Raw genomic sequence first — 6027 nt, 5'->3', positions numbered from 1 at the left:
GGCTGAGGCAGGAAGGCTGCTGGGGGTTGTACCAGGAGAAGCAGGGGATGGAATCAGGTTGTTATTCCACTTCAGACCAGTCCACGTTGGCTTGAGCCAACCTCAGACCAGTTTAATGTAGCTGTTTCCTTGCCTGTTTCTGCTGCCTGGCCAGGTCTCCCAGATAAAAGGGCTGCTTGCATTGCTGTGGCATAGAGGAGGGTGCTCTGGCTCTGGACAGGAAGGTGTTGTCCAGGTTTCTGGGGACTCTTGGTACCACAGAAGGGGACACTGCTACAGCAACAAAAACTGCAAGGTCCCACTGCCAAATGCTCCACCTCCAGACAGCTTCTGAGGCCCACTACTCCCACTGTCCCTGCAGACTCATGGCTGTGGTTTTCATTGTACAGGGACACAAACATTCCACACATGCACTTAAAGCAGAAGCTTTAAGCACTGACAAATTAGTTCCATCTCCTGCTCATCAAGCTGAACATGTCCCTTCAGTGGGCTGCCCCGACAGCTTAGCCAGCTCCCAGGTGGGCACCTCTGCCTGCTGAAAAGCTCAATGCTGAGCTGACAGCTCCCTCCTCTGTCAGAAAGTAATAAAAGCGGCCTAAAGTCTGTCCGAGTGTCCCTCGGAGCAGGGGACCTGAATAACCGATGATATTATACATTTTCTCCCATTTTTTGAATGCAGGCAGGGAAGTCTCCAGAACAGCTTCCCGGTGGTACAGGACTCCCCAGCCAAACACAACCAGCTATTAAAACTTCAGCTCTCATCCTGCCCTGCTGCAGCTGATCAGGGGGAACCTTCCTTCCACAGCAGCAGGGCATGGCCAGGCCCTCCAGCTGTGCTTTGGCTTCTCCGGGAGGCAGCAGAGCACACACAGGCAGTGTCCTGCTCAGACAGGACTGCAGGCTCCAGTAGGTCACTGGCAGGTCTGTCTGTCCTTCCCACCCAGTTTCACACTGAGGGGGTACCACGGGCCTTTGCTTCTGACTGTGAGGGAAATATTTGATTCAATGAGCATTCAATGGCAGGATGAAATCACACATGAAAACTTAACTGTTATTCCTGATGTGTTCCCTCTGCTAACAAGCCAGCCTAGGATTAAGTGAAATGTTGTGCTGAATGTTTGTGCCCCACACTTAGGGCCAAGGCGTTTTTTGCTGGTTCTTGATACAAAACTGGAAAAGGGGAGCATGGGCACTTCATAGAAAAAACAGCTTTGGCATAATAAAATGTTGTAGAAATTTAATTATTTCAGGATCAAGTTGCATCATTATGGTCTCTTCTGTTTACCCTTTAAAACTAAAAGGGAAAGAGGTTTTACTTCACTTTTATTTCTAGCACAATTTACTAGAGCTCTTCCAAGTTTTTCTAAATTTAGAAAAGAGGAAGAAAGCAAATTATCTCAAAGTGCACAGAAAGATTTTAATATTAAATGCCTTACTGTACAATTGAAATATTCTATTCCCTTTTATTCTATATTCTTTTGTTTTACAAAGCATTAATATTTGTCTAACAGAGTTATTGCTGGATTCTACTAAACATCTCTGAATGTTCTCTGTTCTGCTCCATTTACAGACTCAAAGTTCTGGAATTATTTTGGGTTTGATCATAAACTGAAGTTCACTGGTCTTGTTTGCTGCTTGTTAGTCAAACTACATTTCTCTGATCCGGTTTTTAATTCAATTAAGTTTCTCTGAACATACCACAAAGTAAAGTTATTGCCATTTCATTTTCTTGCCACAGCAGCTACTGCTCACTGAAAGTCAGCAAAATGCCATGTACAAGCTTAAAGCAAAGCTGCTGTGTTGGTGTGAAATAAACTACATAATTCAGCTTTCAACTGAGACACAAGCTGAAAGAATTGTGTAGAAAAATAAATGACTTGCAACAAGATGATAGTGGAATACAGGAAAGGTTTTCAGAGCTGCAGGAGGAGCTTGTGCCCTATTTGTGGAACGCAGGAAGGTGGGTCACACTAGGATTAAGGGATGAGCTTGTGCAAGTCACTGCAGTCTGGAGCTGATGTGCCCAAGGGCCAGCCAGGGTCCCTGAGAGGTGCAGCCTCCTGGATACATATTCCCAGGTAAGGACAAAATAACTTTCAGTTCAGGCTGTAAATCACCTTCACAGGAGGAGACCAGCAGGAATCCACTCTTGGACAGGGAGCACAGAGTGCTCTGGTGGCTTGGCTGCAGGATTTTGAGGAGTGCTTGCTGCACCCATGGAGGCAGAGGATGGGCTTGGAGACACACAGTTCTTGGAAGGCTGGTGTTCCTCTGAGCCTCAGGCCTTCCAATCAGGATTCTCTCCACAGGAACACAGAGCTGCTTTCTCCTGCTGCAGTAGTCCTGCAACAGGAGGTGCCAATGCCAGACACTTGAGCAGCACTGATCTGGGGCTTGTGGGCATCCTTTCCCCAACCACTGCTAGAGGACAGCAAAGTTTTGGAGCTTCTGCTCCCCCTCTGCATATCAAAGGCTTTGGATTTCCCTGTCTGTGTGAACAGTAAGGGATCTCTCTTCTTTGAGAATCCTATCCAGAGCACAGGAATGCTGCCTTCATCAGGGCTGTCATGACAGCAACACATCAAAGCACCCATGGGCCCAGCAAACTACCACCCATGGACAGACACCAGTGAGTTAATTGCTACAGCAAGAGGGAAGGAGGAGGCTAAAGGACAGGCTTTTAAGGTGGCCACTTCCTTTAGGACTTCAGATAGGTGACTTGCCCTTCAGGATTCTTTATCTGTGAGGCAGATCAAAAACTAAATCCATCATGGCCTGCACTTGGCCTAAATGTGGTGTAGACTATGCAGAGAGGAAGACTGATGGCCTACATGGAAGAAATAGAACTCCTTTTGGCTTGGACTCTGCTGGTTTTTTTTTTTTTTTTATTGGCACCATTGGGAAAGTTCCCATTTGCCTAATTAGGCCACATATGAGGAAACAGGAAAGACACTTGGCATATTTGGCTTGACCTGCTAATTTTCATTGTTTGTTAATCTGAGCTGCCTGGGTTCAGATAAAAGTTCTTGACATTAGGAGCTGGATATCCAAATCAGATGGGAAGGATAAGTGTTGGGGATTTTTGGGTTGGCTTTGTTTTTTTTCTACAGCAGACACAAACCCACATTTTTATTGTGGTAGACAAATGCCTTACACCGCTCAGCTTATAGCCCCAGAACAAAGACAACATTGACATCCCATCATGTTTGGTTGGCAAGCACTTCTGGATACTACTCCCAGTTTCTGACAAGACTTTTAAAAGCAAATTATTATGCAATTAAGTAATGGGCAAGTTATGGAAGCACTCTTAGTAAATCATGTAAATGCTCTGATGTTTGAAGGAAGCTCTCAGTTTCCTGGCACAGAAACTACATTTACTCCTCAGTCAAGTACATAGCTTGACCAAAAATATAAGCCATGGTATATTCCCTAAGGGAAAAAACTTACCAGCTACTGCATCCTATTATTTCTTCTCAGTTTTTTTTTTTTCTGATAGCTGTAAACACACTTGAAAGACTGTCTGACTTAAGTAGAACTGATTGCAGAAGGTATCTCTGCAATAAAAATATCTGCAAGAGATATTCAGAGGTGTCTTAGCTGTTCATGGCATTCAGTTAATAAACCATTTTTTTCCCTGTATGGGCCCTTACCTTGGCAAAAAAAAAAAATAAATTGAGGGGAGGAGGAGAGAGGGAGGGAGGGGCTTATGTTTATGACCAAACTAATAGTTTTAGAATACATTGCTTTAATTCATAAACAAAGTCTCCACATGTCATGTGAGAAGAGCTGCACTTCTGCAGCACCTTCTCACCCTTGACACAAAAAACTTACTGTGGTCCTGGCCACCATGAAAGTCAGGATGAAGACTATTTTCAACAATAACACACACAAGACAAGAGAAGGTGGCAAGTTCACACTACAGACACCTTCAGAAGGTGTGGTTTACAGAGAGCTAGACTGAGGATCCTCATTGCTGGCAGTAGAGCTTGTTGGCTACCTTGATTGAAATCAGTTTTGAATCCATTAAGAGCTACCTATTCACCAAATTGGGAAAAGTCAGCTCCTGAAGTACTTTCATTAACATCATGCCCAAACAGTACCCACCTGAGAGAGCAGGACCTGGGCCACAGACCCATCCAAATTCAGTGAGTGCTGTCCCTTGGGCAAGGAGCTACTGCCAGGAAAAGGAAGCACACACACTGTGATCAAAACACCTGACAGTGTTTTGTAAACAAAGCAAAATTTCCCAATGGATCATGAAAAATAACCAGTAGGCCACAAGGATCTCTATCAAACAGTAATAAAAACAATTATGAAAAGAACCTATGGCCTAGAAATAACTGATTTCTGGTTCAAACCCCACCAGCCCAGTGTCCAAATCACAGGTAATTTCCCTATGGACTTCAGGAAAATGAACTTCTGTCTCAGCATCAGAGGTGGAGGTGTACTGCTCAGCCACAGAATAAACCATCATGGGCCTCTGACTGTGCACACTGTCAGTCATCCATCAAGAACCAGTACCAAGCTGTAAAAACCATTTACCACACTGAATCAAATGTCTGCTTGGTAAGAAAAAGTCACCTTCCTTGCAATGCTTTACAAAACAAGCCAGTCCCAGGGAGCTGCTTACTGAGAGGAGCCAAGCAGCACCTTTCCTCTACAGGCACCAGAGTAACCCATAAAAAGGTCAGGCTAAAGTTAGCTGGCAATGCAAATGTTGTCAAATGAGGGAATGGAGACAAACACTGCAGATCACACATCAGGAGCAGCACAGCATCAGATTCTTACAGCGCCCAGGTTAAACAGGCCATCCCCAAGTGCCAGCTGAAGGCTGCTGTGCCTGTTCACAAGGGAGCCCTGAGAGACAGAGGCTGTTTTTCATCAACCCTCTCCATGCACACATTCCCTCTGCAGTGATGCCCCCACCCCAGGTTCCCTGAGGCCAGTTCCACATGTTGAACCTTCTCAGGTGGGCAAGGAAGGAAACTATGAAGTAATACCCTTCCTGCAGTGCATCAGCCACAGGGCTCTGCACCCTGGGATGAGGGCAATCCTTGGCACTAAGCTCACCACAGACACGCTCAGGAGATGCTGTCAGTGAGCCCAACCCTTCCAGGCCCTGCCTGTGAGCCCCTCAGCTTTCTCCAGCCCCAAGAGCACAGCTCAGTGCCTGCTAGGAGCAGAGCTCATCTGCTCCACAGGAATAAACAGGCCCATAGACAAACAGGGCACTTTGATACCACTGCCCCCACCCACTTTTAACTGAATCAATTATGTTGTAAAAGATCTGAGGTCATCCAATACAACTTATGAGCAAACTCCTGGATGTCAGCCAGACCATGGCACAAGTGCCACAGCCAGCCTTTCCTTGAACACCCCCAGGGACAGTGACCCCACATCTCCCTGAGCAGCCTGTTCCAAGGTCTGATCACCTTTGCTGTGAAGAAATTCTTCCTGATGTCCAGCACAGAGCAGTTTAAGCCTACATCCTCTCACCCTATCACAGGTTCCCAGGCAGGGGAGGCCAATTCCCACCTGGTACAGCTTTCTGCCAGGAGTTGTACAGAGTGGCAGAGTCATCCCTGAGCCTCCTTTTCTCCAGGCTAAACACCCCCAGCTGCTCCTCACAGGACTTGTGCTCCAGACCCCTCACCAGTTTCTCTAACATCGCTCCAGCCCCTCAATGTCCTTCTGAGCTAAGGGCCCAGAACCACGCACGGGACCCGCGGTGTGACTCCGCCGGAAGAAAGGGGGAAACGAACCACCCACAGGGAAACTGGGCATCGCGATTCAGGTCCCACCAAGCCGCCTTTCCCCCAGTAGGTGCGGAGGGACCGTGCCCAGCATTAATAGCTCCTCCCGGTGTAGGCACAGAGGAGGCCACAGGGAGGCGGGCACCTCCTCCACAAAGCAGCACCCACAGCGCCAGGCCCGCCGCTCCCCAACTAGCGCGATGTAAATAGCACCGGCGTTTTTATAGCGGCCCTTCCCGGCAGCCTCCGCGCGCGGCCGCGCCGATTGGCCCTG

Source organism: Agelaius tricolor, unplaced genomic scaffold (genome assembly GCF_023055355.1).
Source record: "Agelaius tricolor isolate 1412-34295 unplaced genomic scaffold, bAgeTri1.0.p SCAF_14, whole genome shotgun sequence".
Classification (NCBI taxonomy): Eukaryota; Metazoa; Chordata; class Aves; order Passeriformes; family Icteridae; genus Agelaius; species Agelaius tricolor.
The sequence above is the reverse complement of the archived record's forward strand: the minus strand, read 5'-3'. Positions refer to the sequence as shown.